Source organism: Anabas testudineus, chromosome 19 (assembly GCF_900324465.2).
Source record: "Anabas testudineus chromosome 19, fAnaTes1.2, whole genome shotgun sequence".
NCBI lineage: Eukaryota > Metazoa > Chordata > Actinopteri > Anabantiformes > Anabantidae > Anabas > Anabas testudineus.
In genome coordinates this window covers 2,508,136-2,533,377 of record NC_046628.1, presented here as the reverse complement: position 1 = coordinate 2,533,377, position 25,242 = coordinate 2,508,136, and positions in this window count along the sequence as shown.

Here is a 25,242-nt window from a genome sequence, read left to right as displayed (position 1 = left end):
CTGAGCTCGTCCTCAGACACATACTGCAACACTGATTAAAACAATCAATTGTTTTATTGATAACCTGAGCTCACTCAGTTGGAAATTCTCAAGGCTTTGTTTGAGCTCATTATAATATTAAAGTGCAAAGTACTGGAAAACAGAAAGCCACTGTGTTACAGTCAGATGCTATGATGTCAGGGCTGTGACCTGTGAACCCAAGAAGGATGTTAAATTCCTAATAAAGACCTAATAGAGGAAGACATAGGTATACTGATACCTTCCAGATGCCAGTTAAGATCAACCCACTTTTTCACATAACTCTCACTTATGCGTACAGTAGCAGTTATAATAGCATTAATATATCAAATGACACTGTGATAAATAGTGTTCAGTATTAGAAGCAATATGAGCTTATAGGGTATCTTCACAATCCAGTGTAGACAGTTTGGTGGATTGCATATTGGTTTTCAGAGGAGTACCAAGCTTTGTTTCTGTACAGGAAAAAAAATAAAAAGTCTAGTATTAGAAAAAAAAAGCTTTTAGTGCAGTCTACCGTCTAAGTTGCTGTAATGCTGGACTGTATTGATGACATCTTAATTTAGAGCATATATTGAACTGGATGTCAGAGGCTCATGAAATGCACACATTTTGTCTTTTTGGAGTTTGGAGTAAAATCAGCTTCCAAATAAACAGGTCAACAGGTTTACTTCTTATAATAATAAGTTATTGAGGCAATGACTATACATCCAGTTCAATGCATTACTCTTGACAAGAATGAGCTGACCTGATACTGAGAGTTAATGAGCTTGTCAATATGCTGGTGAGGGGTAACCGACTTTATAAAAAATGTATATCTGTCAACACTGAGCTCTTAAACATAAGTCTTAGAGATAAGTTAAAACACCATCAGCCCTGCAGTATGGGTTCACCCATAAAAATGCAAGCCGTGCAAATATCCATCATTCAAATCCACTGGACCTTATGTTACACTTTTATCAAGCATTTCTATTGAGTATCATAGATTTGTTCTTAAATCTTGGAAACAGCTACCTCCATAGAGCCCCCCACCTGCTTCAGTCTTTGTGGTACATCACAGGTCACAAACGTTCCTTTCCATACTACATGGTGGGACAACTTCATAGTGATAATGGAGTCGCAAGTATTGTACCTCTTCATGTTTTCCGACAAGGAATGAGCCAACACAGCAGAAACAGATTTCTCTTCATTAGGAGAGAACTGTGAGGAGAGACAACTCCCGGGTGAATTGGCAGTCTCGGCTGGCAGCAGAGAATCTGAATAGCGGGATAAATTCTAGTCAGAACAGCAGAGCATCAAAACATACGGAAGATGGCTGACTGAACCTGTAGAGGTGTTGAATACGACGGATGCATTATTTAATCCAACACGCAGCCAAACAGTAAACGGCATTTAACTAAGAATTCACATCATTGGGTCTTAAATTGTTGAAACTAGAAATTGTTGGGCAAAAGCAAACAAACTAATAATAATGATGTAGCAGACTCTGGCTCTAGGGTGCAGCTTTCTGTCCAATTCACATTTGTGAATTATTAAAAATCATTTGGGCATGCTATCAGTAACCTGTTGGTGCTACAGCTTTCATCAGTTTGATGCTACTTCCTAAACTCTAAACACTCTCGTATGACTCGTTCCCTGTTGCACTTGGTGTTGGTACTCGACACCTGACTTCTCACCGCTGCCACAGCGGCTTCCCTGAATGAAGGTAAATGGCTCACCGCTGTGTGTTGCCCTGCTCAAACGAGCCCTCTCTGGTCTCCAATGACTCCTCTCCACCCCCCTGCTCACCCAGCACCCTCCAAACACAACAACTTTGATTTCTGTAGGAGTAGGGGTGAGGGGTGGTGGTGGGTCTGAGCATGAAGGCAATGCATCAAAACGCCTTTGCAGTGCTGCTGATAACACGGCGCTGCCTCAGGAATAATAGACTTGATTGAATTAGCCATCCATTTTTCTCCACGCTCATACATCTCGCGGTGGCTTGATCCCACTGGCAGCCCAACTCTTGTGATTGAAGAGTCAGAGGAGGGGTAGGAGGGGGCGCTGGTGGACAGAGAAAGACTAGAAAGTCCAGAGGTGAGAGGACGTGTTTGAAAGATGAAGACGGAACGTGGAGAAAAAAAGTGGGCATTAGAATGGGAAGGCAGGGTGTCTGAACCTGTTTGAGTTGAGGAGGAGGAGGTCATAATGGCGCCCAAGCCCTCTTTTGTCTCTTGTCCTTCAGATCTTGTCCTTCAGCCTCTGAAACTGAACAACCGCATAATAGTGCTTTTTCCTACCAGGAGTGTTCAACCATCGCACAGACAGAGGGGAATGAGGTCTTTTCAGCTCTTGACAATTAGGAGACCACCAACAAGAATAAGTCCTTCACATGAATGATTAGAGCGAGTGTCACATTAATCAAACGTTTATGGAGATGAAAAATGCCGTGGCGGGTTTGAAAGAACGTCATGTGGAAATATCTGAAACCCAGGGTATAAACTGAACCTTTCACAAGGTGTCTTTGTATTCGACTCGCCGCACACACCAGGAGAATATCAAACGTGAAATGGTGGAAAGAGAGGGAAGAGGTGTCACTGCGGATCATTTAAGATACAGGCCCAGACTCGGAACGCCACCACTGCTTATTAATATTCCTGTCTCACCGTGTGCTTTCACGGAGGCTGAGATGGGATTGTGCTGATAACTGACGTACACGGCGATGGATGCAATCCACTGAATTACCTGGAACCTGACCGGCAAGCTAAGCCACCCATAAGCCAGGTGGAAGTAAATCAATTCCTGTAATTGGTTTGTTTCCCTCCCTTGTACTCTTGCTCTCCTTCTCATGAACATAGTTGACACAGTCCCAATTTGTTGTCCTCATTGCTACTTATGAAAGGATGGAAAGTAATAATTGTGCGTTGAGAGGGCGACAGAGTGGGAGACAAAGAGATTTGGCAGAAATTTGAGCGTAAGTAGCTCATATTCGTCTTCCGTCTGCAGCTGTAATCTTTTTAAAATTGCATCTTTTTCTTCATCTGTCTTTGTTACAGTACATGTCTAACGATGCAGTCAGGGACACTTAAGGTTCTTTTCATACTTTAACTTGTAGAGATTTTTGGAACTGGTATAATAAAATAATGCATTTGTGATTATAATAACAGCGAGTCACCCGTATCCAAAGCTCTGAGAAGAACATCCAACTAAAAAAGACACTTGAATTAACTGTTGGTCTTGTTGCACCTCCATAATCATGTTTTACATTACATCTCCTTAACATTACAAGTTGTGTTTAAAAGTCCTGATTCAAATCCGCTCCAGATATCTTACTACAAGTTTCCATAGCCAAATGACTTAAAGGCGTATTCACCTTACATTCACATTACAGCAGGAAAATCTGTGACGTTCTGCATTTCGTAATCCAGTCAGCTGTTGCACATATGTTTGTTGTTTGACTGTATCCATCCATGCCTAGCCATACAATAATGCAGCAGCTGTGCACAAAAGCTATTTCTCAGTGATAAATGTGTTCATGTCCGACAGTTCTGCTGCACACATTTCGCATGTCAGTGTTTGACACTGAACATGTCAATGAGGGAAACTGTATAGAGAGCGGTTCAGGCTTTGGTAAGACCATCATCCATGAACACAAGGGTAGGTAGTGATCTGGAATACAGTGATGTACAAGACAAACAACCTCACAAACAAACCAAAGGAAACGTTAGTGTTAATGTAACCAGCGTGTCTCCTCTCTCTCAAATAGTCTGTCTAAAATACTGAAAAGCTGAAAGCCTACTTGACATCTTGCTGTCTTGGTTTGTCACTGCTTGTATGTTAAGATTCACATCCACATCCGGTTTGTGGGCAAGATAGTGCTGATGAAATCACGTCCTTGCCCATGTTCATCCCACATAAACTGAAAATGATTCAGTGTTTTAATTCATAGTTGCTAGAGGAAGTACCATTTTCATGAACTGCTGTTGAAACATCAACAGACGGACTCGTCGTTTTTTTTTTTATCATTTGCTAGGTCACGATTCAAAAGCCACGACGAACAGATGAATTGTCCGGGGGTTGTCTGTTGAAGCGGCGCTGCCGCGTGACACAGCGGACCCCGCAGATCAGGTTTTCCAATCTGCCACCTCTGAACTCGGCCGTTCAAGAGAGAAAACTGACCCCGCATCAGGGTTTACAGGTTTGCTCATCTGGTCTCTGCAGTGCTGTGCACAGGTAAATGGCTCTGTCTATTTTCTGCTGTTTGAGGATGAACAAGGCTGCAGTCGTTCTGAGATGAAACGGGGGTGGGGGGAGTTCCTTCACCCCTACACCCTCCATTCCCATGCATCACATCGTCCCCTTCTTTCCACACTCCCCCACAGTCTCATCCTTCTCCATCCTTCTATTTTCCCCTCCCTCTCCTGTCCCCACTTGCACTTGCCTCTTCAAATTTATCACTCCCGTACGTCTCTGCCTTCAGGTAAGTTCTCGGGGCGCTGTCATCGAGCACAGGGGGCAACAGTCCTCCGGGGGGGAGAGAGTGACGCCTAATTTCTGAAAGAGGTGACACCCAGCTTGGAGGAGCTGACGTGAGGTCAGGCGAAGTAGAATGAGATGTCGCGCCTGCGTGGGTTTGCCTATAACACATGGCAGAGGCGAAATGTGTGGCCACATCACTGTCTACATAATAACCACCTTCTCTGTGGAGGGGGGGGGACTCTTTGAAGAAGGGTACCTGTGTGTATTGTGAGTTATGCATGTATGCGTCGCCTGTTGTCTCTATAACTGACATACTGTAAGACAATACCAGTTTATTACTACTGGAATCCTCCCTCCTGGTATCACAGCCATTATTGATAGTAATGCTAACAGGGTTCATGGTTAAAGGTTAAATCGTTTTAACATTTTCCCGGATTCTGTGTTTACAGCACTAACCTGAAGTTATTCCTTTTAACTTATTATGTTACATTATGTTTATGTCAGGTCAGTATTCTTCAGTCAGGGCTCCAGAGCAGCACAGGCCGCCAGCTCCAGCCGTTAAACCAGAAGCTTAAGGGCTCTTTCATACACTGTGAAATCTACACAGAGCCGCAGAAGCACTTTCAGCTGTACAAGCAGGGCTTGATGCGTATTATTATAGCAAAATATGTCATAAAAGTCTGGAACTCAATGCAAGTGCAAATGTAGTTTTACACATTGAACCTAATCCAGAAGAAACTCAACAGCAACGACGACAACAGTGGCGGACAATTTTATTTTAAGTGTTGTTGTCTTCTCTTCACTTCACTTTGGTAGCTTGTTTTCCTTTTTGTTCATCAGAAATGAAATTCTTGCACTATGTCTGCCCTCTGTAAACAACACCCAGAGCACAAATGGAAACAGTACATCATTGCTTCTTCGCAAATCTTTTTGTGTTCCCCGTTTGGCTGTGTTCTCTGCATGTGCAGTACAAGACGATTCAGCCGTGTTGAACAAAGGGGGAAATGCAGGACTGAACTAATGATGATGGTAAATGGGTTTTTCTAAGTTATGATGTGACATTCTGTCTAACCTTTGTTCTGTCTTCTAGCTTCTCTACTTTAGTCATTCATTCAGTATTTCTGGAGTTTTCTAACTGTGATCTACCACAGGACTCACTATTAAAACAGAAATCACGAGTTTAATAAAGATGATGATTACTACTTACTACAAGAAACATCTATCGAAATTGAGTAACACAACAGTGTCTGCATTTATACTCTATCTACTAGTTTCATCTCTGTCCTTTATAGCCGTCAAAGCGTTTGTCTTTTTTTCCAACTCACTACAGTAGTTGTAATATCTGCTGTGTAAAAACTACCAGTGCATACAGTTCAGTGTGAACTTGACATTTAATGGAAATAGAAAACGGTGTCATGTTAGATAATACAAATATTCATTTTCAATGAGGATCCACTATGACTGGAGTAAAACCTGATCATTCTGATTTTACATAGATTTTTACCATATGGCTGATTTGTAAACAGCTCAATTTAATTTAGTTTTATGTCCAAATAACCCAATTTAGTTAATCTGGCTTATTTGAAGTATATCTAAACTGTCTGGCTGTGTGTGGTTTTGGGAAATTAGTAGTAATAGCTCCATGTTCACAGATTTAAAAAGGACTAGTTGAGTACAATTTTACCTAACTAAGTAAAATGATGAACAATGGGAGATAGGAATAGGATGGGAGAAATCAGCATTTTTATCATGAGTTGATCTGTGCCCGTTTCCAGTCCCAGGATAACATTTAGAGGGCAACAGGGTGACAGGTAACAGTGGTTCTCTATTGATGAGTTTATTCTCTAATCCCTGAAATGGGAACTGTCTCTGAAACTGTACCATTGGATGTGACAGCAACATCAAAAATGCCAATATGAGGCGAGGGCCCCCGTCTCATACTGGGGACAGAGGTCTAGTGTAATGAGGTCTCCCCAGGCACCACATCAACCTGCCTGTCATACACACATATGTCAGAATCACATTAAGTTTGGTCGCTGTGTTCCACTCCAGTCATCTGCTTTAATCGATAGATGGAAAGTGATCCAAGACTGGTCCGGTGCCTTCTACTGACAAACAAGGGGACCAACATCTGTCAATACGGAGCCCATTGCATTTTGTTCTGCCATGGTGCAGGACTTTTTATCTATCCCTCTCTGGCCACTAATCAAACCCACGCATGCCTCTTTGACTCTTTCCCTTCGAGAAATAGACACATGCACACATGCTTCAAATGCACACTCTACCCTACACCTCCCTCTTGCGCATAAAGTATCACTGTTGAAAACGTGCATGGCTGTATTTGTTCTGATAGTTCTGTCAAGCAGAGTGATGCTGAGAGCACAAACACACTCTGTAACACCTTGCTGATAGCAGGAACAGAGAGACTCTTATCACAAGTCCTGCAATCCAATTTTCACATTATGCCGGGCGAATCATTGTTGCCAGGCAATAGCAAATCGATGGTTTGCTTAAGTTGGCACGACGAGCTCTGTCTGCATTCCTCTGTCGATCTAATGGCAACAGAAGACGCTCCGTCACACACTCCAGAAAGGTTCTGTTGTTCGTACTGTTCGGAGCATCACTGAGAACGGTATCCTCAGGGGGCAAGTAAAGGAAACTGAGAATTATGCTCAAAAAGCACTCTGTTTGAGTAAAAACTGAAATAAAGCCAGCGTATCCCAATAGAGAGTAATTCAAAAATCAATATATAAAAACTGCTCAAACACTAGTAAACAGCGTTTCTAACAAAACCATTTATCAGTTAATGGAGTGTGGGTGCTATGCGATTGCATAGGAATATCAATATCTGAAATGAAGAGCACTGCTTTTGGTTCTTGGTGCTAATGTGCATGGGAAACTCAGCTCCCTTCTGGAAATAAACACCGCCATCTAGTGTTGTTCGCGGCTGATGCCTGCAGATGAGCAATCGGAAAGGATGAGAGAGTTGAGCGGCGGCAACGCCTTCAGACTTCTCACTGTGCACCACCACCACCACACTGCACCACCCTCGTCTCGAGCTCTGCTCTCTGGTCCGCAGCCAGACCAGCAGATGCGCGCAAGAAGTGCAGAAATCCAGCAGCACACGGACTCATAGCGCAGAACATCTAGAATCAATGGCTTTCTGGGACTGCAGCCAGAAACACTTGTATCCTCACTGTAGTGTGGTGCTCCCTACCTGTGTCACTTTATTCATGCTAACAGAGGAGTTCTGCACTGAGTTAGGCTGCGTTTCTTATTAAGCGACAGGATCTTTCCCAAAACAAACACTTTTCAAAAAGCTGTGTCTCAGCTCAGCTCTCAGTAAATCCACAAAATGTCCCTATCCTCTCTTCTTTCTCACAGGGAACAAAAAAAAAAACAGCAGAGCATCCATCACAAGTGTGTACTTTCTTTGTGATTTTGTGCATGCAGCTTAGGTCTCAGCCGGAGTGATGTCTGATAGAGGCGGCTGACAGAAGGCAGCAGGAGAGGAATTCCTCCAACACCAAGATTGCAGAGGCATTTTTGTAGCTTGCGAGGATAATGATACGGCCTGTGTCGCAACGAGGGGGCAGGAAAGGTGGAGTCTGAGCCGGGGAAACATGTCTGTAGTTTATTACTGCCTGTGGGCACAGCAAATCTGAGGGACCAGGGACAGATCTCCACATTCGAGCTAGAAAAAGGAAACAGCAGCAGAAATAGCCCAGTTGATATGAGAATACATTTGAAGAGAGAATAGCATCTATCCAGTCCCCAAACGCACAAGCCACCATCTAATATAGCCTTCGTCGTCCTGCAAAACCAGGATGTGTAGAGAACAGTAAATAGCGGAGAGCTGCCATTAGGGACGGAAGGTAGTGGCTTAATATATTGCACTTTTAAATTGAGTATTTTGTAGATCTGTAACTTCAAATCCCTGTCCTAGTATCTGTTTCTGAGATTCCCACTGCCACCTCAGTACAGTAGCTTGGAATGGCTTTGAATTCTAGCAGTGCTCAGATTAGTGAAAAATTGTATTAGTAAATATAAAGAACAATGTGTCATTGGAGAAACAGTGTTCCCAATACTGAATAATCAACATGCTAGTATGAGAAATGCTGTAGCCGGGTAGCCCAGTCAACCTCCCACGTTTTTTTTTTTTTAACAAAACCGGTTCCAAAACTGCTACAAAACCACAATAATTAGCAATAAAGAGAGATATAATCAATGTGATAACTAAGAAAATCGATTGATATACTTGAAAGAGTTGTGCAGTGTCTTTTTATTTAATTTATATATCTAATATCTTTAAATTCACTTGTATGTAATGTGTTAGGTATGCAACTAACATAATAATATGGAACTAACACAATAAAAGCCAAGCTTTAGCAATACTAGCTAAACACCATCATAACATACAAACATATATAAACATGCAATATGGACAGCAGTGATGTTGTCACTCCCTGAAAGGTGGGAGTGGGATGGGATGGTAAATGTGGACTGATTATAACGTGTCCCTACATCCACCTACAGGTGGGACTTTTGCTGGGACTTGGACGACTGTGGCTCAGTTGGTAGGACAGTTATCTACAGGGTTTGTGTTCTCCCAACTCTCAGTTCCTCGATTCCTGGCTAGACATCAACGTGTCCATGGACAAGACTCTGAACCTTGAAACCTTGGCACCTTAAGGGGCAGCCTGTCCACAAGAGTTTCCCCATGGGGATTAATAAAGTATCTGTTATTATGGATCAAAACCGTTCATGCTATGCAGACTGCTTGCTTTTAGTTCTGAAGTGCTTTTAATACAATTCAAGCACTGAGCCAGAGTAACTGGAACACTTTCTGAAAAGAGTTGCTGCTGAATTTTTGAAAACCCATAATTCTTTTAAGCGTTGTGAGCGTTTCAAATGAAATTTCACTCACTTCCAATGTCATAGAGTAGAGAGAGAGGCTGAAATCTAAAAAACCTTCGCAAGCAGAGCCATAAACATCTCCAAAGTGACCCTTTAACACTCACGTAATGGTCACAGCAATGGACGGTCTCTGCTGGAAAATAATTCATTTAATCAAATTAATGAGACATGGCCTTGTTGTCCTGGAATTTATTTCTAAAGGGGCGTTCACGGAGGTTAACTGAAATTCATTCATTTGAAAAATGTAATGACTCCTTACATCTGGGACAGTGACATGATTTATAGTGCTTATTTTCCCACCACAATATGCTAACTGCGTCAGAATAGAAATCACACTTCATGCAAGTCTGTCCGGAGCTCTGTTCTCCCCACCCGGTATTCATTTTTGTTCCCCATTAGTAATCCAATTACGCACACAGGCTCCTGCCACAGATGTAGATGATCATTTTTTAATCACATTAAGCCCTTCAATGCATTCAATTGTTCGTTTCAAATCGGCCAGAAACATGATCTCAGGGAGGACAGAAGAATGACACTTTGGATGATAACCGACGAATGGAAAATCAACAGCGACCTGGGGGTGCTGCAGCCTCAGCGACTCGCCTCCTCCAGCCAGCTGCTGCCAGCAATTCTCTCTTCTTGATCAGTAACTAACAGAGACTAACTTACAGGTTAGACATGAAACATTTAGCTACTGACACACTGTAGTTTGCAAGTCTGATCTTTAAATAGTCTGATTGAAAACCCTGGTGTACACTTGAAGGTACAGAATCGGGCCTGACAGGAGAAGGGGCTCTGCATTCAATTGTGAACTTGACTTTATATTCTGTAGGAGTGGAAGTCAATATTCCCAGATCCCTCTGGGGCTTTGAAAGGGGGAAATGTTGAGAAATGTTGACAAATACATAATCAGTTAAAGGCTAGATGAAGCGAACCTCACATGCCTCTCTGCCAGTCGAGATAAAAATCCGCCAAGTGTAACTGCCGTGAGAGATAAGGGGGAATCTCATCTCCTCCCCATCTTCTTTCTGGCAAACCCGCCACTGGCATCCATTTTTCTCTCCCTCCCGGCCTTTCTCCATCTCACTCTTTCGTTCAGGCTTTTTCACTCTGCAGCCCACACTGCACGGAGCAGCATAAAGGAAGAAATGACAATCCCAGAATCATGACTAAGAAAGCAAAACCTGCCTTAAAGAGTCATTTGTCCTCAAACCGGCTTAGAGGGCATTAGCATGGTCAAATGTTTAAAAAGACCGTCCTCTGCTGAAGGGTTCTTGAGCACTTAACCCTAACCTTCTATGGCATGGAACCAATTGGAGACTTACCTAGAAGGTAATGATGGAATTAAATTTTCCAAGACTAAAGAAGTTAAACAGCAGGTTTTAAGGGCCGAGTACACGTAATTACAATTAAAAACACAGCAAAACAAACTAATCGAGTTGAAATTATTGACATTCTCTGATTGGTTAAAAGGTTAAACCAAAGGTCTAGTTAATTTAAAATGCTGCAGCCAGAGATCTGACTGGAATTAGCAATAGACATCATATTTCTCCCACATTAGCTTCTCTCCGTTGGCTTCCTGTGAAATCGAGATTTGAATGAAATAGTACAGAACAGAGGCTTAAGTTACCAACCTCCTCTCTTCTCTTCATCTTCTACAGGTATCCCTGACCTCTGACTTCCAGAGTGCAGTTACTGGCCCCACCAACCTGTCCAGTGTTTTTGCTGCATGTTGTTGTCGTTTTTTGAGAGTATGTGAAAGTATGTGAACCCTTGGAATTAATACCTTGTTGCCACTGAATATGATTAGCTTTTAATTTCCAATATATTGAAATGTTTTTCTGCTTATGGCTAAAGACGTCAGAATTTAACTGGGCAGGGCTTATCCACACACACACACGATGCCATCTAGGGAGATGCAGAGTGCAGTTTAATGTAATATCAAACTACGACCACATCAGTGAAGTTGCCCTCTAAAATTGTAAGTTTCTGTAGTCACCATAGTGTCACTGACCTTCTTGGAAAAGTCAATTGGTGCATCCATCACATTAGATCACACTTACTTTCACTGGCAGCTCACCTACCTACTGAGAATCAAGAATAAGAGTGACAGCCATCTGCTTGCTGTGTCAAAAGAACAGATTGGACCATGCATTAGAACACATATGGACATAAACACAGGATGACAGTGTGATGAAACACCCCGCATACATTACATGGCATGAGAGAAACCCTTCTTCACAGGGTGAAAAGTGTCTTGAAATTACTATTCAGCTCACTGAGAATGGGCCTCAGTAATGAAATACCGAGAAATGTCTTGGCGGGTCTTCAGTGTAAAGTGATCCACCCCACATTATACAATGCTATTACATTTGGTCGTGTATATTTCAGTGTACGATCGTGTTGAAATTCCTTTATACTCTTTTAAGAGGTGAAGGTAGTAGTGGGGCTCAAGGGCTCCAGAAATACAATTTGTTTTGGAGCAAATGCACACACTGCAGACTGGACATTATGCTTTCTCATTTCCCTGAGTCCCATCCTCCTCACACCAACCCAATCACCGTGACGACCTTGAAGAGAGCAGTTTGGCCATAAGACCCATCTCTCTTTTTTCTCCTCTGCTCCATCTTCCTCCAGCCCTCCCTCCCACTTCCTCTTTTAATCCTCCCACACCGTCTGATTTATACGACCGGGGTGAAGACAATAGCCACTCATAGTGGAGGATGGCAGATGGAGGGGGTGGGGGGGATTTCATTGGTGTCTCCACTTTCTCAGTCGCTTTTCTCAGGCTGCGTTAAAGTTGATGGGAGAGATGAGAGATGCCAAGATCAGCAAACTGTCCAGGGCGGGCCCGTCCTTGGCGGTCATACTCATAGAGATGCCCTGGTTGAATGCGGTGTGTAGGTATTTGCAAAAATCAAAAAGAAAAACATAGAGGTGGTTATTACTCATGTTCGTGTATGTGTATGAAGTGATTATGAAGTATGTGTGCTGAATTAAGAGAGACCCAGACCCTGAAACCCTGGTCGATGCCAGTTCACAATGTTATTGTGAACTAATGTAGTGCAATAAGTTAATGTACATGCAGGAACATTATTTAGTGGAGACATTGCTATTGACCCCGTTCATTAGAGAATATAGGAATGGACCCCATAAATGGGAGCTACATTGAATTCTTAAACAGGCCTTGGAACCGGTATCGGATGAGTTAGATTTTAATAAGGTGCACACGTAGGCAGCAGTGACAAAAGAAAGAGATAATGATTGGATGATAGAAATTCCTGCACCCAGGGAAATGTGGTTAATACTAGAGAGGTGGAGCCTTAGTGTGCTTAGGAGATAAGCCTATTGACAGTTGTTTTCTTGCTTGAAATAGCTTTAAAAGCTTCATTTGTCAACTGAGACAGCTAATATGATAATGCTAAACAAGGCTGAACGCAGAGTTAGCTCCACAGGTACAGACAAATGACCAGTGTGTGTCTAAAAACATCCACAGTAATCAATGTCAGCATAAAAACTAATGTCATCATGCTGTTTGCTGCAGCTCTAATGTGCTTGTTCTGAATTTTAGATTCGGGACATTAGCGTGAGTGAAAATCCTGCTCTTGCTCCTGTTCCTGCAGTGTAAACAGGCAGAGCTTCGTGTCAATACAGGATTTAATCAGTGTTATTGATCAGGCCTGATGATCTCACAGGATGATGAAAAGAGACTCTGTACGCCTGTTTAATTTTAACCAACGCGTTTTCTGTCTAAAGACATCAGTCTGCTCCTCCATCAGCTGTCACCTGTTCCCAAACTAAAACTCTAAGAGCATGTCAAACACAGAGCCTTAGTAATATTTGCTGAAAAGCCTTAAACCCACAGTGACACTGTTTTACCTTAAGCGAGAGATTATTCTTGCAGTTACAAAATGTCTTTTCCGTGTGGCTTCTTAATAGATTTATAGATGTTTATCATAAATGAACACTGAGAACACAACTAGAATCCAAAGCAGGGAGGGTTACACTCACATGTGGTGTATGTTGTTCGTATATTTATGGAATTTGTGTGTTTTGTGTGTGTTTTGAGGTGATAGATGTACAGAAAATCTGTTTCTCATGGTAAACGTACACAAACTAAACACTCAAGTAAAAAGTAACACTTTAGTTTCTTGTACATGGTGTACAATGTACTTAAAATAAAAAAGTAGAGTATAGCCCGGATTTGTTCGCGATGCTCCCACAGGTAAGAACTATGGCAAGGGAAACATCATAATTGAAAAAAAAAAGAAATAAGGTGTGGGTTAGATAGCTGGTGTGAAACAAAACCAGCAGCTGGTGAAGCTGGGGCTGATTCAATCACTTGGAACAGGCGGTTCATCCATAAGAACCAAGATCCATTCTTTGTTAGCTGATGACATTCTTGACATAATCTACACATCTGCAAAAAGCAACTAGTAACTAAAGCTGTCAAATAAATCTAGTGGAGTAAACGTAAAAGTAAGTAATACTAGTAAACTGTATAGTGTTGTATAGTAAATGTACTGTGGCATTTGATTACTGCTATGTGTAGTACTGCAGTTTGGAAGGTGGTACACAGTCAGAGGTGGTACATAACTAAGTACATGTACAGTCCATTACATGTACTTGAAATACATGTATTTTCTTTAAGCTACTTTTACTTTTACTCCACTATAATTCAGAGAGACATACTGTTCTTCTTACGTGAATTATTGGGGTCAGTATGTACTATGGTTACCAATGTAGTGATGAGGGCGGAGGTCAGGTCTTGAAACTGGTCAAAGTATCTAATACAATCCTCAGATGCTAGTAAAACAAATGTGTTCAGCTCCCATGTGGCTGTGTATATGTGTGATCAAGCATGAACAGCAGCTCTGCCTCTCCATACTGAGCCCCTCAGGGATAAACAGGTAGAGAAGTAACTGCTCCTCTGAAACACACTCTATCAGTTTAAATGCAGTTTAAATTCTCCACCCCAGGTGGGGAACAGATACCATCTCTGATTTGAAACTGCAGCTTCATTGACTCCACATCCCTCCACTTGTGGGTGACTCAGTGTAAACGCTTAATGAAACGACTCTGTTTAATCCCGCAAGTTCTTTAAAAGTCTAGCGGGTCCCCTTTTTACATAGCTAACAGGCGATGGAAGCTGAAACAACATGCACTCGAAGGAGAAGGAGAAACAGGGAGGAGAGGAGCGGATGAGAGGATAGAAAGGGGCTGTAATAGGGAGCTGGGTGCCGTTTGGGAGGCTGGATGTGTTGGCGGGGTTGGAAGCTCGACTGTTTAAATGCTTGCAGATGCTCATGCGTGACGAGACTGCCAATCCTCTGGGAAATCAGGGCGCAGGAAGCCGTCAGGCTCCCTGTAAAGATCCCCGTTTCTAAACACGGAGAACTGACATTTTGAAATGTGAGGTGGCCGAAACACCTGCAACATCCAATGGTTTGATATGATCCTCTGATGAGACAGACAAGGATGGGAAATGGGTCTCATTTGTAAAATTTTCAGATCTCATCTGTGCCTTTCTCTCCCCTCCCTCCCTCTGTCTTTCTCGCCGCTTTTCTCTCCAGATTCATCATCATTGAGCTATAACTTTCGGAAGTGTCTCCGTATCTCTGTAATGAGAACAACCCCCTAGATATTATTGATCTATGTCCTCAATTACCTTCCAACACTCAATTATTTAATACAGTTCCAGCTCCTTCACTTCCAGAAGTTGTTCAAAGAGATGAGGAGAAGGTTTAACTCTCCAATCGTGCCTCTTCCTGGCACAGATGAAGCGATTCTGTGCTACATGTCTTTTCTGATTGATTCTGCACAATAATGCAGTCTCCAGGGTTTTGGTTTGTAAAGGAAACATTTCCCAAGCACATCCATGCAGCCAAGGTGACCGGGTCTCATAAGTTCATAATGCCTCTGCTGCTTTGCTGTGGTTCCTGTGCTACAGTTGGCGTTATTATCCAGTTTTACCAAGAGTAGTTGACAGAAGGCAGGGCTCAGATGGTGATATGTGGTTAAAAGAAAAAAGAAAATACAGGCGAGAAGTGATGTGAGTAGAGCACCCGCCAAGTGCCCGAGAGCAAGAGAAGAAGCAGTATCGAGCAGGGTTTATCAGCATACTTGACGTTATTGAACCCCTTTGCATCTTAAAGATAAACTAAGTGAATTTCGTACGTTCAGTAACCAGCCCGCGGCACCAGCATCCCTTCCAAAGCAGTCAATCAAAATGGTGCACTCAAAAGTGGAGGGTGAGTGAGCTCCTCTTCACTCAGCCTTTATACAGAGATGGAGGAAAAACACGCTCAGGCTGTTTTCAGTGCAAATGTCTCTTAGGCGTAATTTTTGAAGAATTGTATTTGGCTTGATTTCATCCATTTCAACTCCCCCTGGGGTTTTGGTGCATGAAACAACTAGTCAGAGTAGGTTTATAGAGTTTGCCCTTTAATATTCCAATTTTTTTCATGTGTATTGATGTGACTCATATCCACATGTAGTTTAAAAACCACTCTATACAGCTGTTTCCTGTTTTCCTCATCCACATCGTAAAATAAATCACAAATCAACAAAATAGAGCCACTGATTGAGTTTGGCAAAATGCCACAGAAAAAAAGGCAGTTTCTAAAATCTTGGTAACCATTCAAATATTAATCAAAGCTGCACTAACTAATGTTTATGTATAAGCAACAGATCAAATGAGCATGTGCAACGTAAAAGGGGTAGCATGGAAGGACAAATGACAAAGATACAGGGGGATAACGCTGCACATTTCTAGATGGTCTCTGGTGGAAAGAGACTATTATGTAAGTCCATATGTCTTTTGTGGCAGGAGCTTATTACATCCAACAATAAGATGGTGTGGTTAGAAAACCTCTAGTGGCTTCTGGTTGTAATTATGACACATTGGGGGAGGTCAGGGAGGATGGATGGGACAGAATTATGACCAACATTCAAGTCCAGTGTGAAACATTGTGTTTTTTATGGGTGTTCCACAATGATGCTCCTGTAACATTTCAAATTAAATAGGACTAAATATAATTCAAATAAAAAACATTCTTTTTAACTCATACAAAAGTGTTATTGCCCTCATTTGGTTGTGTAACGCAATTTCTTGTCCAAAACAGTCCCTTGGTTGGGTTTAGCCACAGAGACATGTGTGTAAAAAATAAACATGATGAGGTTTAGTAAAAATGTGGTTTGGTGTGAAAGGACTGCTTCCCTAACATAACATTGCTTAATGTAACATCCTTGCAACAGGCAGCTGTTTCACACTGGAGTCAAACGGATGTGTTACCTGTGCTGTGATTTCTGCATGTTCCCCCCGTCCAGGTGGCCTTTAAAACCAGTTAATATAATGTTGCCCAAAACCATACAAAACCAAATTATACACTGAGACAATTCAACAGTACTTTTACTGAACATGCCCCATAAACAGCATCAAACTTCACTGGCACTGCTTTGTCTTTTTATACAAACACACACTTTAAAGCGAGAGAGAGAGAGAGAGAGTCATTTTAAAGATGTATTATAATGCACATACTGGCTTTAAACGGTGATCTCACACATTCTCAACTTGCTTTTAATTCTAGTTTGAGAAATATTCATATGAAATATATTCAACTTTCCTGTGACTCAAAGTCTCACTCACGCCCAACCTCAGCAGTACTGGATGACCATGCAGATGACCATCCAGAGGTAATTTGACTTTACTCAAATACATATTTTAATATAGTGAAGGCAGAGAGAAGCCGAGCGCGAGAGCAAGCTGTAAATATACATTATTATTTTATAAATGCTAAGTTAAATATAAACAGAATTACCTGACAAATAATTGAGTTACATTTTGACACCAGCATTTTCTTACTTAACTGGGTGCTAACTTTGTTTGAGACCACAGCTTGTTGGCCTGCAAACCAAAATATTCAGCTAAAATGGGCTAATTTGCTCCACTGCACAGTAGAGCTGAGAGGAACTGCAGAGTTGGGTAATCATTTTCAGTAATTGGCTTTGTCACCATGAGCAACACTTTTTACCTTACACACATTCATTTGATCATTAACACTCAAATATTGATGCTTCAGGCAGACACATACTAAGCTTGGAGATCTCACATGACGACAGTAGTTAGAAGTATATGGACGAGTAAACTAAATATCAAGAAATTACACCGTAAATTGGATCCATGCTTTGCATTTAATGCTTTAACCTCTTAACTGGCCTTTTAAGTACCAGGCTGCACTTTGGAGTTAATAAACCTCTGTCTCATGGGTATGTTGTGTTGATTGATGACTGATGATTGTCCACCCATTGTGTTCTACCTTCATTTCTTGTTTGTAGTGGGCTCATTGATAGTGTATAAACCATTAGTCTTGTTTTACAAGGTTCATATAATTCTTTTCTGTTCAGATTTTTCAGTTCAGTACTGCATCAGTACAGTATACTTCACTGTTACAGTACAGCTGGTCAAGCAATGCAGTGTCTCCAATGCAGTGCTCCAGGCAATTCTGGTGCGTTGTAGAGACAACTGGTGCCCTCTAGCCGCCAAAAGATTGTGCACAGACACCGTGTGGGCCAGTCAAAAGGAACAGATTTATGACTTCACCCAGTTAAACATACAGTGGGTTTATTTAGCAAGCTTCAGACTTGGCCCGCACTGTAGTGATTCTGGCAAATCCTCACTATGCCTGCTGTCTGTGGAAGAGACACCATAAACCCCCCCTCTCACAATTTCATTCCTATGTTCAAGTAATTTTATGCAGCAGATGCCTTGCATATGGCAGAGAATCACTTTGAGCCATGAAGGACTTCACTGAAGGAAATCCATGTAATCTGCCACATCTTCCACTTAATCATGGGGCTTAATAAGTCATGAAATCATTCATAATGCGTCGAGGTTGCAGTTTCAGTAAGCATGGCGCCGAAATGAAAAGGCGGAGGTGTAAGGCTCACTGAGGTGGCCTCCAGGACGCTGATGAGAAAATTCTGTGTGCCATTCACATTTGCAAAAGGGCAGAATGTTGCTGCCTTCAAGTGCTGCTGGAAATACTAGAATTACAACATGATCACATATAGTTAAGCAGAAAAGAGATTGACTATGTTTATTTATTCTGACTTGTGTAACATTTTTCAGCTAAAGCATATTGTGAACCGTTTCTGTGAACAGTGTATTTGCATGTCTTGACACATTTTCTCCATCATTACACTTGATCATTTCACTACTTACAGATCCTTACACAGCCAGTTGAGCAAATTGAAATTTCTCCCTCAATAATTTCTACCGTGTGTGTTTTCCTCTTTCGTTCAGTTTATGTTTCACTTTGACTTCAATATAATAATACTAAAACATGACTTTGGGTTGTTTCAGTAAATTCATTATACCATTTCTGGAGTGCTCTATCTTCTTGGAGCTAAGTGTGCTTTTACAACAGAAACTTTATATATTAAGCATGACCATTTGACACTTGTAACACACAAGCTCAGCTGTAACATTTAAAATGTAGGTCATGTTAATAAAGTGCTCTTTATTTTTGCCAAACTATAACTTTTTTCTAACCCTAACGAAGTTCATTTCGTGCCTAAACCTAACCAAGTTCCTCAGTGTAACCAAACTATAACCGTTCCATATTCAATTGTTCCATGATTATGAACATCTGGATATACCAGCTGCCACAGGGTGGACATCCCAGGAGGAGCCGTGACTCTCCAGTCATTTAAAAGAGTAGGGACTCGTTAACAGATCTCTGCAGTCTGATTCTCAGTGCTGCCTGAAACTAGCATAACACACCCAAACATGCAAATGAGCATGGGCACTGGTCGTACCAGGCAGCTTTCAGGTGTGTGTGTGTGTGTGTGTGTGTGTGTGCAACTGGGAGTGTGAACAGGGTGTTCCTCTGAAACTGGGTATTGCTCTCAGTGAAACTCACCTGAAGATACAGTTGAGAACACTGAGGCCTAATGTGCGTCAGGCCTTTAGAAAGTTTTGAGCAAAATAAAAGCATCAGCATACTAGCATGTCCACGTGACAATGTTAATATGCTGGCGTTGAGCAGAGATAATGTGTACCATGTTTATCTCTTTTATCTTACCTAACACAATAAATAGCTGAGACTCATGGGAAGGTATGGGGTCCATCAATGTAAAGTACCAATACCAGAACATGGCATCCATTCACCCCTACAGTATTATTCAGATCATACAGCCTTAAAATGAAAATGCACAAACCTCCTCCAGTCGAGCTCCTTGTCTCCCTGAATACACGAATGCGGCTGAAATAAAATAATCCTTTGGCTCCACTAGACTTTCCAAATTAGACTGAATGGATCAATGGATACTAAAAAGAGTCAAACTGCTGAGTTTGGGATGCTCAGAAAAACATGCCCGTGATTCTTTATGGGTAAAATGCTTTGGTCGCTGTGCCAAAATTGCTTCACAGCACTCATCCTACTGAAACACTGACCTGATGAAGGCACTACATGTAAAGTAAGAGCTGACCTAAAAGACTAAAACTGTCGGGGCAATCCATCCAGCACAGCACCCATCCCTAGTGCCACACTGTTCCAAACTCAATAATTCATTTAATTATATGTTTTGAAGGTTTGAGATTTCTGTTGCCACACTGATGCAACGACTGAAACTCTGTCTGCACTGGGCCCGGAAGAAAAACCAGGACCAGCAGAAGATCAAGTTAAAGAGAACACCTGGAATTTCCACCGCGCGTTTGAAGGCGACATATTGAAATAAGGCCACGAGGAGCCCGGCGGACGGCGCAGTGACGCAAATAGAGGGCGGGGCTTGCGCCCAGGTGGACACAGCAGCACAGGTGTAAGGAGGGGAAATGTGCGTCCTGAAAAACAAGCTGCACCGTTCAGAGCCGTTACTCGGGCTCCTGTCTCTCCTCGGGCATGGCCCCCAGCTGCGTGGGGAACTGCGGGCTGTTATTCGTGCTCGCTCTGGTTTTTGATGCAGCCGGGCTGATCGTACTGCTGGTCGGGATTTTCGGCAACCTGCACCTGGACGGCCTCTTCTACGGGGACTTCTTGATCTACACCGGCTCGGTCATTATCTTCCTCAGCTTGGTGTGGTGGATTCTGTGGTACACGGGGAACGTCCAGCTGTACGAGGAGGAGGAGAAGACAGCTTCCCTGGACGTCAGCTTTACGCTCTGGGCCAGGAAGCTGTCCGAGAGCATCTCCAAGAGCAGCCTGAAGGCTCTGGAAGCCGGAGAGGAGAAGAAGAGCGCGGGGAAGGAGAAGGAGATGATCGGGACCGTGCGTGATTTTGCGCCGGCACGGATCAGCTGGGAAGACGGCGGCGGCGGCGGCGGCGGGGGGGAGTGGGGTCGCGACAACAGAGGGTTTGATGGTGATGGAGGAACTGAGAGCGCGTATCCAGCTGACAAAAACGTGGAGTTGGGGGTGCTGAAGAGCTCAGACGTGGCTCTGCAGGCGGGGAACAACAAAGCAGAGGGACTTCTATGACAGGAGACGGTGCGTATTTTATCCTCATCCAGCAGCACCCACCTGCTGGGGTCACCTCAGCATCCTCCCCGTACCTCTTATTGTAACTTGCTCTCTGCTGTTGAGACTCTGAAACCCCATTTCCCCCTAACCTACTTCATCTCCTGCTACTGCAGCCTGTTATATTCCCTAAAAGTAAAAGCAAGCCTGTGAAACACAGCATCATCTGACGGTGGGGGCCGGTGGGGGCCGGTGGAACCAACAAACAATCACTAGTGAGAGTCATAAATATTCACATTCATAGTCACAGTGGCCTGCTTTCACCCTTCCTGTCACTCTGCTCCTGTTTTGCTGCAGCTATAACTCTTTCATCATGTCTGTTGGCATCTTTTGGTTGGCATGGCAGCCCCCACCCTCCTCGCCTTCTCCCCTCCCTGCTCTCAACCCAGTCATAATTATGAAATGGCAGATCACATAATGCCCACAGTGGAACCGGCCTTAGAGGAATGGGCGCCCTCACACAGATGCAAATAATAATTATATTTTCTCCCTCTCTCCGCTGCTGTGAAAAGATCTTCAGTGGCCCGTGGCAGGTTTTAATTAATGAGCCTGACCGTTGCTGCTCACCTTCACAGCTCTGCATTATTTTAGTCGTCAGTTTGCTTGTAACCAGGTGGAAAGGGAGCCACCCTTAGGGGCCAAAAGGCGCAATTGCATTTTAATGGAACTCTGCAGTGCTTATTGATCGTGTGGAATAGAGTGTGGTAGGTAGGTGTAGGCCCTGCCACCGAACGCGGGGATCATAGATAATAGAAGTCTGCCCCATGCACACTCCTTCCATGTATTTAACTTTAATGGGCTCCAACCTGATGGCCGCATTGTCTAATCTGGCTAATGACTTCGAGATATGGAAGTGTGGGAAACGTTGTGGTCGAAAGACAAACAGTGAGTACAGGACAATGAGGCAGTTTCTTTGTGGTAACTGTGTTAAAGCACTGACTGTAGCAGCTGTAGCAATAATTCCTGAAGCCCAAGGTGACGTCAACAAATTGCTCAAAACATGAATATGTTGCGTTTCCTAACACAAAAGACAAAAGCCATGTTATTTATCTGTCTGCAGTTGTATTGATTTTGGCAGCAGTGAGTAGCTCCATTGTATTGTGGACATTAAGTCAAACATGCAACTAAAACTTAAGTGTATTTTGCATGTGTGTGGTCACTCTTTATTTTATCACTAGACATTCCTCCAATAAACACAGGCCTCCACCAAAGGACAACATTGCCATTATGGCAGCTCCCGGCCTCTGCCCAATATGAGTCATAACGTGGGCGATTTATCAGTCAAATTTGATGGTAACTTGCGTGGACAAATGTTTATAGAGTAAACTGCACAGGTGTATAGCAAACAGACATTTTCCACAGGGCTCTAAGTGATGCTGAACAGTTGGAGAGAGAGATAGGTTTCAGGTTTTAGTGGTTGTTGCTTAATCTGCACATGTATTCATGCTGTTATGTAATATACTGTATAATGTTGGTAATGACCAATAGATTATTAGTGTGTGTTTGAGCTTAGGCCTAAAGGAGCACATTTATACAGCAGTATGAAACGCCCAATTTCTAACAAGACTGATAACTCAGTCATGTCTGTAGCATATTTAGCTTAATTTAGGGTTTATTTTCTATCAATTGATACAAGACTAGATTATTTTTTAAGTTAAAAATGTGTAAATATGTGTTATAATGTCTCCTTATGCATCAGCTCAGCTGTCCTCGAGACTGAAACGTCTTGTTTTCCTTTACAGGAAACTTCCAGATTTCCGAGCGTTGACCCCGTGGAGCCCCTCGTTAAGCTGCTTTCCAAAACCTTGAGCTTTTAAACTAAAGTCACTTTTTTTTTTTTTAAATATAGTAATAAGGGAAAAGCCCTACAATACATGCACAGTAGGCAGGAGGCCCGTGTTGAGCAGAAGCGAATGTGTTTTTAACTTGTACATATCAAATTATTATTTTTATGTGTGGATTTTCGTGACAGATGTAAATTATTTTTTTCTTGGGAATAAAGTTTTTGTAATTGGACGTTGTTGTTGTTGTTGTTGGAGTCTGATTGAAGATGCTCATGGGGCAGCTTCTCGTTTTTACTTCCTCAGCTTGCGTCTACCTTTGTTCTTTAAGCATATTTTTCTCATGCGATGACTTTTTAATCTCTTTGAAGGACGTAGACGGCGCTGTTCACTGCAGAACTAGGAGGTCAGTATTTCAAGCTTTTTCTAATTCCACCTCTGTGCCTGTATGTCACATCCTGGAATAGATCAGAAAATCTATTGTCATCGTTACGGAAACATTTCTCCTCTATCAGACGGTGTCATGAAAAAATGTGAGATAGATGCAGGAAGGAATGTGACCTGGGTGTTTAAACTCTTCTTGTTAGACTGGAACGAGGAGGAAAGAAGCATTTCTTCTAAACGTAGTTCCCACTTCGTGTCACACACTGAGCTGCTAGGCAGCTACTAATTGCCCAGACCTCGTCTGCAGTCAGCTACTTCTGACATGGATATTATTGCCAGTCTCGGACGCTGCCTGCTGTTCTTCTTCATCGCCGTCCTCTTAGATGTAGTAGGCCTCGTCCTCTTCTTGATTGGGGTCTTCGCTTCTCTCAGCTACTGGTCTTTCTTGGTGTTCTCTGGCCCCGTTATTATCTTCCTCAGCCTGGTGTTCTGGATCTTCTGGTATCTGGGAAACCTCGAGGTACCGATGGAGGAGTTGCTGCCCGGATGAGATTTACCATTTTGTCTTTCTTTGACAGCACACAGCTGTAGCACAAAGTTAAAGCAAAGATACAGCTACAGGTACAGGACTTGGTATAAAAAGCAGTACACAGTCAGTTATTACACTGTCAGGACGTGTGACATGCTTCAATAAAGCTCTGTTCCTTTCCCTCCAGGGTGAAAATTCTCCACTTCTACCTGTGTAGACTTTACTCTCAAAGGACAAATAGCCTATGGACGTGGGCATATTAAAAGACAGTGGGACCCTGGACACAGATATTATAAAGCTGACCACTCCTACAGAGAAACAAGACACTCTGGAAAGACGAGGACTACAGTTGTAGTTGTTTGGTGTCACTTTGTGGTCGTCTTACATCTCCTTGCTGTAGTTTCGCATCCGTTTATACTCGTCGTGTGTCTTTGCAGTCATGTTGCGCATCCTTTTGTAGTGGCTTTATGTTTGTTTGCAGTTGTTTGTGTGTTTATTTCCAGTCATTGATCTTTTCAAGTGTTTGTAGTGGCTTAAGAAGTGAGCTCATTGTGTTTCTTTCTAGTAGTTTCTCCCTCTTTGTTATGGTTTTGTGTTTATTTATAGTCATTCGCCCTTACTTTGAAATTCTTTTGCATTTCTCTAGCCTTGGAATCAATTTAACAAGATTTCTCAGTCAATTTATGCCATTTTGCAGGTGTTTCAGCATCAAACATTTGTTTTTGACCCTGCTTTCTTTTACTATTGATTACATTCAAAGGGTTTTGTCTCAGTCTTCAGTGTTTGTGGTGATTTTTCTTGATGTGAAATCTGAGCATTGGTCGCTCAACCCATTCAAAAGAAACCAGTCAAACTGGGTTCATTACCTATTGTGGCATGGAGTGCGCTCCTTTTACAAAAATGGGTTTGGAGTGAGGTGGACGGGAAAAAAATGGGTCTCCAAACTATAAAAACACAAAAACAATGGGGGGGAAACTGTACAGATTTAGTAGTGATATGTGTTTGTGTGAGATCTCAACATCAACCAAGTATGTTGCACAACTTGTTTCTTGGTTGCTAAAGTAGACACACCCTAGTTACTGTGTGGCTGATATTTAATCTTAACACTAGAACAATTCTCAGTCTTCACAATGCTGGCCACAAGGTTGAAGCTGCAACAGCACAAGGAAAGATACACAAGAGTCAGCGGCATAAACTATGTTCTGAAAAAGGATTCACTTTTAATTGCTATGGATTTACTAACACGTGATTAAGATTATATGAAATGACGGCTAGTTGCCTCACAAATGTTTTTGCGCAATCCGTATTTATCCTTTTCTTCACAGAATCTTTTCAAAAGCTGCTGTCCTTTCAAGCAGTGGACCCACACAGCCATCTACTATTGCATAAAGGAAGTATTTAGAAATGTGTCAGTGGTGCATTACTAATTCATAACTGTTGAAGCTCAGACATCACCAGGAGACTTGCTTTGAGCTGGTTGACGCGTGATTCTAAGGTGTCACAATGCCATCTGACTGTCTGCCTTGAAGGCTTTAGTTTCCTCCTAACACCTCATGTGTCTGTCCATTATCTGTTGTCAGCCTGCAGTACAGGCCACAGCCAGCACCCCCACACACAAACACACCCACGCCTGCCCTGG